The sequence below is a fragment of the Setaria viridis genome, chromosome 6 (genome assembly GCF_005286985.2).
Source record: "Setaria viridis chromosome 6, Setaria_viridis_v4.0, whole genome shotgun sequence".
Lineage (NCBI taxonomy): Eukaryota > Viridiplantae > Streptophyta > Magnoliopsida > Poales > Poaceae > Setaria > Setaria viridis.
Window position 1 is genome coordinate 2836868 of NC_048268.2, and position 13054 is coordinate 2849921.

The 13054-nt window shown below is 46.4% G+C and overlaps 1 pseudogene; it reads right to left on the reverse strand.

Moving 5' to 3' along the window:
* Positions 1-168: 168 nt before the first annotated feature.
* Positions 169-8167, reverse strand: LOC140223101 (solanesyl-diphosphate synthase 1, mitochondrial-like; annotated as a pseudogene).
* Between the last annotated feature and the right edge of the window lie 4887 nt (positions 8168-13054).

Sequence of the window (13054 nt, forward strand, 5' to 3'; positions counted from 1 at the left end):
CTGCAACCAAGTGTTGCGCTTTTTACTTTTAAAAAGAGATGAAAGCATAGGATTGACGTTGCATACACAATGGACGCCAGTATCGCATCCACCTGCACATCAGGGCCTAGAGTACATTGTTTAGATTATCTTAATATATGATGTGGCCCATGTAATTAAAGAGAATGATTTTCATATGAAAAGATCGCAGTGTGTGTTTCTTTGAAGATCTATGAATGTTTTACTCCAATTATTCAGAGATATGTAGTTTTGCTATCTACATAATACATACTCAGAAGGCAACTTTTTGCATCCAACTACTTCTACGCTGGCATTATGCGGTTATGCCTGTCATCATGCAATCTGCAGAAATAGATGAATGGTATAAATGGAGGAAAAACAGAGGTAAAGCTCTTGTTCCAAACCTGCTGAAGTTCTCATCAGTCACCAATAATAAACTGTTCAGCAACAAAAACATGCATGATGCATTGTTACATTTTTAAATGAAATGATGCATCATTATGGATTCTACTGCCTGCTGGCATGTTTAACCAATACTACATTTTCTGCTTCACCAATTCACTTTGTTCTTCTCATGAACTTTTGAGTAAGATCTTTGAGCGCTTGCCTCGAGTGAAGCACAACTTGATCCTCACTATCAGGAAGATCATCGATAGCGCCCACTGCCAGTTTTGCATGTTCAGCAGCAAGAGACCTCGTCCTCTCGATTCCCTGACTTTTTTGAAAGGTGTTTGAGGGCCTACAAGTGTAAAATTGAGCAGTTCTGAGACCACACTAGACAACTTATGAGCATTTCACAACCCAAATAGTTGGATTATATTACTGGAAACAAAGAAAAGTACACTTTCCTTTCAAAAAAAAATACACTTGCAATAGGAACCATCTTATAACATTTAAAGGGTCATCAAATCCCTGCTCAACAATCTCATGCAGTTCAGAGAATTCTTCCATCGCAAAAAGTATGGGAGCTATCACAATTCCCTGTCCATACAGGTTATATATGATTCCTTATGATATGGCTAGTTTATTGGGCAAGGAGTACAATAGCAGATCAACAGGTACCTACTCGCCCTCCCTGGGAGGCTCTGAGTTTAGGATCTGCTAGATCCTAACCTATGGCGCCTAGGACCCTTATATATTGGGCCAGCCAACAATCCTTAACTGACTAGGACTCAATTCTAATCTAACTAGGACTCTATCTCCAATCTAATTCTGTTACAATTCTTAACCAACTAGGAGTCTAATCCTTAGCTAATTCTAACTGATCTGCTGAACCCGGATTATCTGCCCCTTTGTTCCTTCGGTGGAACTTCTTGCCAAAGAAATTGTCCACAACACCTTACATGTCATTGATATCTTAAAAAGTAAAATACTACTGAGGAAATATTGAGTGAATAACTGTATTACTTGATGGATATCAGACAAGGAGGCTTTGCCTAGTGAAGTTGATGTGCCTGTGAAATCGAGGATGTCATTGATCAACTGATATGCTATGCCCTGGAAGAGAGTGTAGGTCATCTTAACAGTTCACTTGTCTAGCAAAAATAGGAACAGCTTCTGTCTAAGGAAAAATACAACACACCAAGTGTGTGCCATACTGATAAGCAAGAGCTTGTACTTCTGTTGTTTGCTCAGCGAGGACAGCAATAGCTTTGCAGCTGTCTTGTAGTATGTCTTCTGCAAATAATAGTCCATGCTGTACAAGCATCCATGAACAGGTGTGACATTTGAAAGCAAATATGGCTAGGGAAATTGTAGATTGATTATGAAGGTGCATAGCACGTACACATACATAGGATAAGGTCCTAGGGTTAGGAGGAGCCCTTGCCTATCCTACAGTAAACCCTGGCGCCTGACCTGACAGGGGCCGGCGGCATAGCACAGGCGCCTATCAGGGGGCCGGCAGCACATGGGCCTAGCCGGGCTCTAGCCCAATTACACATATTCTAACACGCTCCCGCAGTCTAATCGTCGGTACCACGAATGTTTAGACTGGACCTAAACTCTGTGAATACAGAAGAAGGTAACCCCTTGGTGAAGATGTCGGCGTACTAAGACGATGTGGGAACATGTAGTACTCAAACGTCACCCATAGCAACGCGCTCCCGAACGAAGTGAAGGTCGATCTCAATATGTTTGGTGCGCTGATGCTGAACCGGGTTGGAAGACATGTAGATCGCGCTGATATTGTCACAATACACCAAGGAGGCACGGCGAAGTGGGGCATGGAGCTCTTGAAGAAGCTGGCATGGCTAGGTAGCTTTGGCGATGGCATTGGCCACGACGCGGTACTCAGCTTCGGCACTAGACCTGGAGATGGTGTGCTGTCGCTTGGAGGACCAAGAAACCAGGTTGTCGCCAAGGAAGACCGCATAGTCGGAAGTGGATTTGCGAGTGTCTGGACAGCCTGCCCAATCAGCATCAAAGTATACCACCAATGAATCTTGACCTGAACATGGGCGCAGCAGTAAGCCGAGATGGAGAGTGCCACGGATGTACTGGAGGATGCGCTTCAAGGCAGCAAGATGAGGCTCTCGCGGATCATGCATGTGGAGACAGACTTGCTGAACGGCGTAGGCAATATCCAGCCTGGTGAAAGTGACATACTGCAAAGCGCTGGCGAGACTATGAAAATCCAAGGCATTGGTGACAGGGGAACCTGAAGCAGTCGACACCTTAGGATTGGTGTCAACGGGAGTGGAGCATGGCCTACACTCAGCCATGCTAGCACGATCCAGGATATCAAGCATGTACTGCCACCGAGACAACAGAAATCCTCCACCAACAATAGGCTGCACACGCATACCCAAGAAGTGATGAAGAGGCCCAAGATCCTTCATAGAGAACTCCCGCTGCAAAGCCTGAATAATCTATCGAAGCAACGTTGGGAAAGAAGTCGTGAGTACAATGTCATCAACATAGAGCAAGAGATACGTGATCTCGACGCCCCGGTGAAACACAAACAGCAAGGCGTCAGACTTGACCTCCACAAAGCCAACAGACTGATAATAAGCTGCAAACTAACTATGCCAGGCGCGAAGAGCTTGCTTCAGGCCGTACAGAGACTTGTTGAGGCGGCAAACGAAGTCTGGATGAGCAGAATCCTCAAAACCAGCAAGCTGAGCACAATACACAGTCTTGGAAAGAGTGCCATGGAGAAATGCATTCTTTACATGTAGCTGGTGAACAGGCCAGTGACGAGAGAGTGCCAGCGACAAAACTGTCCGGACAGTAGCAGGCTTGATGACCGGACTGAAAGTCTCATCAAAGTCCACCCCTAGCCACTGAGTGAAGCCGTGAAGAACCCATCGAGCCTTGTACCAATTAAGAGAGCCATCCGAATTGAACTTGTGCTTGAATATCCACTTACCAGTGACAATATTAGCACGCGACGGACGAGGCACAACCTCCCATGTGTTGTTCTGGAGAAGCGTCACATGTTCATCTTCCATAGTAGCCCGCCAATTAGGATCAACAAGGGCAAGGACTTTGGAACCAGAGATAACGGCACAGTGTGGAATAGAATAGGCTGACGGAACCCAAGCATGGCACGGGTGGTCATGCCATGCTGGTTGATGACGGGCGGAATAGCGCAGCTCCTTTGGTAAGGACTGGAGCCCGAGCTCCTGGATCGATTCCTGGTGCGCTGGTGGTGGGGCTGACGTCAAAGGTTGGCAGCGGTGATGGGAGATGAGGGGCGGCAGAGCGGCACGTGTAGACGAAGCGGAGTGGTGTCGAGTCGAAGCCAGGAGGGACCCATGGAGCCAGGGGGCAAGCTAGCGCTGGGGATCCGCCAGGCGACGACGCTCCAGGGGCACTAGCGGGAACTCCAGGGGACGCACCAGGGGCGCTAGCGGGAACTCCAGGTCTGCCAGCAGGGACACCAGGGTGACGCCAGGAGGTGCCGGTGGGCTCTGGCGATGCACCAGGGGCACCAGCGGGGGCAGATGACGTGCCAGGGGCGCAAAGGGGCATCAATAGGGGCGCCAGGGCGTCAGGGCGATGCTAGGGGGCGACGAGGTGGTGCTGGGAGGTGCTAGCAGGGGTGTCAGGGCAACACCAGGAGGCGTCGGGACGGCGCCAGTGGGCGCCAGGACGGGCACCGTAGGGGGCACGGCGGGGGGTGCTGACGGCGCCAGTGGGACCTGCAGGCAAAGCGGGCTGTAATGTTCCGTTGGGAACCGGCACAGGGTCAGTAGCATCATCCAAAAAACTGTAATCCACCGGGGAAGGTGGAGAGGATTTCTCAGCGTAGGGAAATGAGGACTCGTCAAAGGTGACATGTCGGGAGATGATGATTCAGTTAGAACCAAGGTCAAAACAGCGGTACCCTTTATGATGAGCGGAATATCCAAGAAAGATACACGAGGTGGACCATGGTGCTAACTTGTGACTGACTGTGGTGGAAAGGTTGGGATAACATCTACAACCAAAGACGTGGAGGTGATCATAGGATGGTGCAGTGCCGTACAACGCCTCATGTGGAATGCGAAAAGCAAGGGTCTTGGTAGGTAGCATGTTGAGCAGATATGTCGTGGCGTGGAGAGCTTTGACCCAATAGTGAGGGGAAGGCTTTCTTGGAAGAGGAGGGAGCGGAGGATGTTGTTCGTAGTGCAAATGATCCGCTCAGCTCGACCATTTTGCGACGACGTGTATGGACATGACATGCGGAAGTGGACGCCACGGGAGAGGAAGAACGTGCGGGCGCTGGAGTTGTCAAACTCGTGATCGTTGTTGCACTGGACGGCCTTAATTGTGGCACCAAACTATATAGTCACGTAGGAAAAGAAGTTAGCAAGAGTATCAAACGTGTCATATTTCAACCGCAAGGGAAAACTCAAGGAAAAATGAGAGCAATCATCGAGAATAATCAAGTAGTATTTAAAACCCGAGATGTTAGGAATAGGTGACGTCCAAAGATCACAATGAATAAGATCAAAATTCCTGGAGGCTCGAGAGGAGGACACCCGAAAGGGAAGACGGGTGTGTCGTCCGAGCTGACACGCATGACAGAGAGATGAGTTAATGTCTTTATTACAGGACGGTAAAATATGCGCAAGACGGGAAAGGGCCTCCATCCCGGGATGGCCGAGACGGTGATGCCAGACCATAGAGGTGGCGCCAACAGTGAGAGCAGCAGCAGCAGGGAGGTGCAAGGGGTATAGTGGACCCAAACTATTGCACCTGACGATCACGTTCCTGGACCGAAGATCCTTCACAGAACAACCAGATGGGTCAAATTTAATTGAGCAGTTGTTATTGGTAGTAAACTGGCGCACGAAAATAAGATTCTTAATAAGCTTGCGGGAAACAAGGACATTATTAAGATGCAAAGAACCGAGAAGAATAGTTGTGCCAGTACAAGTGACAGGAAGTAAAGAACCATCATCAACAACAATAGCTGAAGGAAAAGGGTACCACTGGGTGAAATTGTGCAAAAGGGAACGAGCATCAGAGGTCATATGGGAGGTAGCACCTCAGTCGAAGTACCACTCATGCTGCTGCAGCTGGTTTAGCGTCATAGTGATGAAGGTGGAGGCAAGGGACTGCTGATCCCACGACGGCGTGCTGGCGGCGGTGCTCAAGTGGCCAGAGGGTTGGTATGGCGCTTGCTGCAGGGCCTGCACCAGAGCAGCCTGGTATGTCTAGGCCTGCGCCTGGGCAGCCTGCAACTAGACAGCCTGCAGCTGGGTGGCCTCAAACTGGGCCGCTTGGAATGCCTGGAGCTGCGTATGCTATGCATGCGTGGAGTACTAGGCCAACATGGCATGAGGGTACGCCTCAGCCTGCTGAACGCGTGCACCGGGCCACATCTGGATGGCCCCAGTCCACGGGTTCTGGAAGGAGGGCTAGGGGGCGATGTCGGAGGAGCTCTGGGAGGCGCCTTGCTTGGCGCCGCTAGGGGGGCGCTGGTCGGCACCGCCGCCACTGCAGGAGTTGCCGCCCTTGGAGGTGCGGCCACCGAAGTTGCGCTTGCTGCGATGAGGCTTGGAGGAGCCGCTCCCAGAGCGGTGTTGCTGTGGGGGCTGGGGCAGCCGGGCCAAATGCGTGGGGGTGCCTGAGCCAGCAGCGAGGAGAGCGGTGGAGTGCTCCGAGGACGGCCTGCGTGGAGGTGAGCTCCTCAAGCAGTAGGTCATTGCAGCCCTCCAGGAACATCGAGAACGGGCGACCGTGACGAAGATGGAGACCGATGGTGGCCTACTTGGTGTTGAGGCCGCGGATGACGTTGAGGATGAGGGACTGGTCGGTGACGCGCTCGCCGAGCTCGCCGAGGGCATCCACCATGGCCTTCAGGCGCCTGCAGTAGTCGGTGATGGATAGGTCGCCTTGAAGGAAGGTGCAGAACTGGGCGTCAAGGAGGAGAGCGCGAGTCTCGCGGTTGTCAAGAAACTGGGATTCAATGGCAAGCCAGACGGAGCGGGCGGTGGCGCCGAGCGCCATCACAGTGTCGGCGAGATCGTTGGAGAGGGTGACGTAGACCCAAGACCAGATGACGCAATCCATCCGCGCCCAATCTGGATGACCAGGGAGGGGACGATCCTGAAGGATGTGGGCATCGAGGGAGAATTTCCTGACCATGAGCAGGAACTGCTCGTGCCAGCAAGCATAGTTGGTGGAGGTGACGTCGAGGATGATCAGGATGAGGCTGCGGATGTTCTGGACCGCAACAGCCTAGGCGTGTAGGTTCTGGATGGCGGCGACCTCGTGGACCAGCATGGCATCGTGGACGGAGGGGACGACACGGCTCTTGTGGTCGTCATCGTCGTCGGGGTGGACACAGTTCTTGAATCTGCTCAATCCAGAACAAGGTTATCCAAGTTTTTAGTAGATAGATTAGCACCAATGATCTATTTAATTGTGATTGGCATTATATTAAGTAGTGAACATTTTTCCTGGACTTTGATTTGATGATAGTTGATGAAAAGTAACGTCAGTACATATCCACTCTAAGCTAAACAGCTACTTGCACACATATGACAGCCCAAATAATGAAGAGTTAAAGAATCAACTGAGCATAACAACACATTCTAAGGCACTAATATGCTACCTCCACACTGACCCCACATCATATCTCAAACTTATCAAAGTTTATGGGTGCTATCTTTCATTAGTAAAATCTCAAGCACTAGGCAATAGCTTGATGCAAGAAAATGATAAAATGAATTGGATATGTACCTGCAGCGCTGTGCTGGAGTTATTGACATCTGCATAAGCTCACCAGTAACAAGATTATTTACAGCAGTTGCTAGTAATGATACAACCTGCAGAATTAAAAATAATTTCGGTATCTTGACGTTATGAACATGCAAAAGGTACAGACTGGAAAGGAACTGACATAATCTGATGTTGAAAGAAATGGGAGAAGATGCAGAGTGACATGGCAGCTCGCATGCTAAAAACTAAAGTGATTTTGTTCTTTCAGTTGTATTTTTTTAGCCCCCACTCATAGTCTATTTTATCCTCGATAGCAATATTCCCAACAAAGTCAAACAAAGATGAAGGAAAATAATATAACTTGTTAGCCTTTACAAAGGAGAAACATCGCACCTCAGTATTGTCAAGAGACACAGCTGCAGAAAATGCCACAAAAAAGGCCTCATATGCAGACTTACTGGAGTATAAACCAGATTGGGTCAGCTTCCAAATGTATTGGTCAGGGGTATCTTGTTGCAGCAGGACACCATCCAATTGGTCCCATAATAATAGGTACACCATCACGACTTCCACAATGAGTCCTCCCCTGATACCAGTGACCCACCGCCTATTAGAGAGGGCCTGAGCGACAGTTCTAGTTCTTTTAGGGATGGTTTGGAACAAGTTTGGAGCAGTTTCGGCTATGGTTTTGCCCTCCAACCATCTGTCTTTCCAAAAAAGAATTGATTCACCATTACCTTCCACTGAAATAACTGCCATATTAAACTATTTGGCCCTAAATATACAAGTTAGCCATTGTAGAAAAAGTATATGATATTACTTTCTTCCCCACTTTGAAGTTCAATGAGTCCATGGCACGCCTAGTATCAGCATCGTCCAAAACGTCATCATGAATAAGGCTCGATATCTAAGATGTAAGGGAGAAGACAAGTCACTAAAACAAATATTTCTGAATGTTTCGGAAAGTGGAATGAAACAAGATGCCTAAGATGCGTACATGAATCATTTCAGTTTATCTCAGCATGCATACGCCTTCACCATTGCAGAAACCATGCACGAGCTGCGGCTTCTCCAGATGGGAGGCAACCGCCTGACCGACAAAGGCGTCTATGCTATCCTGAAGGGCTGCCCTCGTCTCAAGTTCTTTGACATCTCCGAATGTTACAACGTTAGCAATGAACTCCGTGCTCGCTGCACCAAGATTAAACATGTTTGGTTGCCTGGACAATGGCCTATTGCTCTCTGCCCTGATCATCGTGTGACTGGAGAGAACGAAGGCAAAAATAATGGGCTTATGCTGCATGATCTCTGCGAAGCTGATGTTCAACCTCTTCGTGGAGAGGCGGCAAGGGATGATGATGCCTATGATCACAACTGCTGGGAAGACTACTGGTTCCCTCTGTAACTCTGTTTATGCGCCCCAAGTTGCGCAATGTGACCTGTGATGACTGGTGACACCAAGATTTTTACTTACATCCATAATTATCTGCGATCATTTCACCTCTGAATGCTACAATGTTGGGTTACGACCTCTGAATGCTATAATCATCTGCACCAAGATTAAACATGTCTGGTTGCCTGGACAATGGCCTACTGTCCTCTGCTCTGGTCGTCGTGTATCTGGAAAGAATGAAGGCAATGACGTTGGGCTTATGCTTCAGGGTCTTTGGGAAGCTGAGGTTTGACCTCTACCATGGAGACTGGATGTCACACCCGATTTTAAAACAAAACCAAGTGCTACCTATATTGCCAGGATCTAGTTTCATACATATAGTGACAGCATTAGTGAATAACAGCAATAGTATCACGTAAAAAGATACAAATAAAGACTTACGAGACTATCAGAGACACGCAGCTTAAACCCTGAAAACGGAGGCTCCAAACTCACAGGCAGTCGACTAGGATTGCGTACGCCTAGAACTCAGCATCATCTTCACAACAACTTCATAGCAGCTTCTTCTTCTGAGCAACGTTGATTATAGCAAGGGTGAGCACATGTCGTACTCAGCAAGTGTGGGAAAGATATGAATGCAAGGCTTAATTAACGAAAGGCTGACTGATTGACTGCATTAAACATTTTTAGTTGGTAAAATTTTATTAGCACCCGTTTACTAAGGTACAAGTATATACCAACCCACAATTAATAACCATAAGCCATAAGCATATGGTAGAAACATAGACATATCATAAACCACAGTTTAAGTCCATCTTCAAGTTCAATTATCATGTGAGGGTCCAGGCCGCTCTTGACTGTGAGCACGGCTGATCGATCAGTTTTACACTCTGCAGAGGTCGCACATCTTTACCCACAAGTCGCGTAAAAGTTCAAAAGAACTTTGGACCCGACCATGCGGTGTTTGCAAGGCATCATACCACACTTCCGAGGTGTGATTGCATAGGGATGCTACAAGGCCTTTACAAATATTCGCTAGTAAGTGGTAACCCGCTAAGGTTTCAGGCCGAAGCAAAGCATAACAGTCCCCTAGTGAGTATAGTGTCTTAGAAAAGTCCACTTCCCAAGAGAGCGAGTGCTATATCCCATCAACGCCTCCCCTCTTTCCCTTTCGGTAAGATTATCCCATACTAGAGTTTCTAATTATTTAGCCAAAACCAGAGCCATTTAGTCTTGTGGTAGCACTGTTTTCCTGAGTGGTCACTCCATGTTCCGATTAAACATAGTGATCTTGTATTAAAGAAATGTATAACATAAATAAAAATAGGTTTAATCATTGATTTCATTAGAACAACCATATCCCAAGTATAGCAGCTAAGCATAGCTACCCAACAGAAAGATAAACCCAGGTTGACAAGGAATGATCATATGAAACTAGGCAAACCTTAATAGGACCCATCAAATTAAATGCAAGCATATGCAATAGTGACTAATAAAGTTATTGGGATAAAAGTACAAGGACACAATTGCCTTTCTCTAACAAAAAGTTACTCTTACTGCTCTTTGGTTCTTGCTCTCTTGAAACTTTTACTCTTCAAATCTTCCGAACAGCGATCCTTCTACTCGAAGTAAACATCAAACATTGGCACAAACATACAAAACAGCAAACAAGTACAACTAAGAACAATACATCAAAACAAAAGAAAAGCTTTAAAAGAGCATACTAGAGGATAGGGGTCAATTCTATGACTACGCGAATATAGGAAACGCTGAGAACGGAACTAGCAAGATTTGTCTAAAGAGATAGCTGAAAGACCTATGAGACAAGATTCTCAGGGAAAATATCGAACAAGCATGATAGGATTAATTAGACAGAGAAATTGAGCAGCATAAAATTACTCAGTAAGACACAGAACTACCAGGCAGAATAGAAACTCTAAGATAAACTATTTGGATCACTAAGGCACACAAACTATGCTTGAAAAGGAAAAGCTTGGTTAGATTTATAGAACAACTGGATCTGAGCTTGAATTAGAACTGGAAAGATCCAAAGCATTACAAAAGAGATTCTGGGGTAAAGCTGGCAAAGAACGGCTATCGAACGATTTGCATTTATGAAAGCACAAAGGTCTATAAGCTAGGTTTATTTTAATTAGCAAAGCATGTGTAAAGGATATTTCAGAAAGAAAATACCCCAAGTTGGAACTAATACAAATTATATTTTATTTGCAAAGACCGAGATAAATCCTAGTCAAGTTTTATTTATAAATGTTCATGTATAAATTAGACCAATTACACACTTAACTGTATAAAGATGAAAACAGAATAAATATATATGTCGTGTTGAGCTAAACAAACTTCATTTAGAAAACACATTCATATTATCATCAGTTATTTTATCAATAAGGAAGAAAAACTGAGTTATAACTTAATCATATTTTAATTAGAAATATTGAAGTATAGATTATGCCATTTAACATCTGACTTTAGAAAGTCTAAACTATGTGAAACATCTACACGTATACTTTATTATTTAGGTGGGTCAAATTGCTATTGAAAACATATCATATGTTGATATTTATCAAGTTAATATTTATTTATCAAAGCTGGGGTAGAATCCTAATCAACTTTTATTTAGGAAGGTTGATTCAGTATTGAACATTAAGTAAATTAACATTTAGTTCATGCAAAGGCGAGGTGTAGCTCTATTAGCTTTTATTTAGGAAAGCCTATGAAGTAAGCATTAATCTAGTTAACATCCATTATGAACAACGGTGTATAGCACTAAATACCTTTTATTCAAAGGAGGACATGTTTAACAGGTATTAATCAAATTAATATTTACTTTATTTTCAACAATATGCTAGAAGAAAAACATTACCACTAATGTGTAATTTATGTCATCACGAACCTAACGCAATTTGAACGGACTAAAACGGAGCTAAAACTAGATTCTATGAGATAAACAAGATTGCAAGAACCTAAACGTAAGTAACCATAGATTGGGAGGACTAGCAGAAAAGGTCTGCAAGACACAAGAAACACTACTCCAAAAAGGATAAAGCTAAGGGTTAGATCTGCAAAAGTCACGACATGGATTAGATTGCAAGGAAACCGAAAGATTCAGGGGGTTTTCGAGAAAGTTGCAAGACATAGGAGATAAACTAAATATTACAGGATCTTCTAGGGGCTTTGACGCAAATTCGCCATCTCATCTTCAACCTCCATCCGCTGGTTGACTGGATGGCGTCGGTTGCTCTGGGCGGCCGGCTTGCCCGCGGCGGCGGCCGGGGCTGGGCCAAGGGCGCGGCGGTGGCGGTGCAGCTCTGGTGGCGGTGTGTGGCGGCTCGTGTGGCGGTGCGTTGAGCGGCGCGCAAGGCACGGGCGGTGACTGGCGGTGGCGTGAGCGAACGGGCAACGGTGGTGGTGCAGGGGTAGCGCAAGGCGGCGCACCGGCGGCGGTGTTGGCGGCGCAGGCTGGGGCAGGAGGTGGTGGCCCGGCGCGGGTGCCCAGGAGGCGGCGAGGCTGCACGGCGCCGTGGCCATGGCCAGATGAACAGGAACAGACAGGGAAACAAAGGGGAAAAAAAGAGGGATTTGCCGAGAATGACTCCTAAACTCGCGATTGAACGAGCAAAACGGAACAAGGACGATGAGACGAATGAGATGGTGTGCTCACCTTCGACCGATGATGAGCAATGGCGGCGGAAAAGCTCGCCGGAGTTGGGGAAGACGACGGAGCCGGTATCGGATTCGCGCAATCCACTGCACCACGGCGTAGAGCTCGAAGAGAGGAACTCCATCGGGTGTCGGTTTTCGTCGGAAGTCCACGGTTTCGCTGGAAAATCTCGCCGAAGTTTGACGAAGATCGGATTTTGACTTCAGATCTGAAAATGTGACATGTGATGACACCAAATCTTTTTTTACTTGCATCCATTACTGGTAGTCTCTGATCAATTCATCTCAAGTCCTATACTGAACAATGAGGGGTTTGCGGAAGTCGTAAGTCGCTGCCGTAGTCTTGAAGTTTGCAGTTTGTAAATCTGGTTTATGTATGATACATGTGTAGTTTGGAGCACTTCAGGTGTGGCTTAACGGCCAGCACTCAGTTATAAAGTGCAGCAACATTGTATTTGCTGTTCTAGTGTGTAGTTCGGCCCAAAGCAGTGCTCTGTTTCCTGGGGGTGAGGCTGACTATTTACATGTGTAGTTTGGAGCAGTTCTGAGACCACACTAGACAAGTTAAACCCAAATTTTTGGAGCATGTTACTGGAAACAAAGAAAAGTACACTTTCAATACGAACTGTCTTACTCCATTTTACAGCTGAAATGATGAATAGTTAAAGAATCAACTGAACGTAACAGCATATTGTAAGGCACTAATCTGATACCTCCACACCGACACCCCACATCATACCTCAAACTTATTCAAGTTTATTATGAGTATAGTATCTTTACATTAGTACGTATAAAAAGTCCAGCACTACTATAGAATAGCTTAATGCA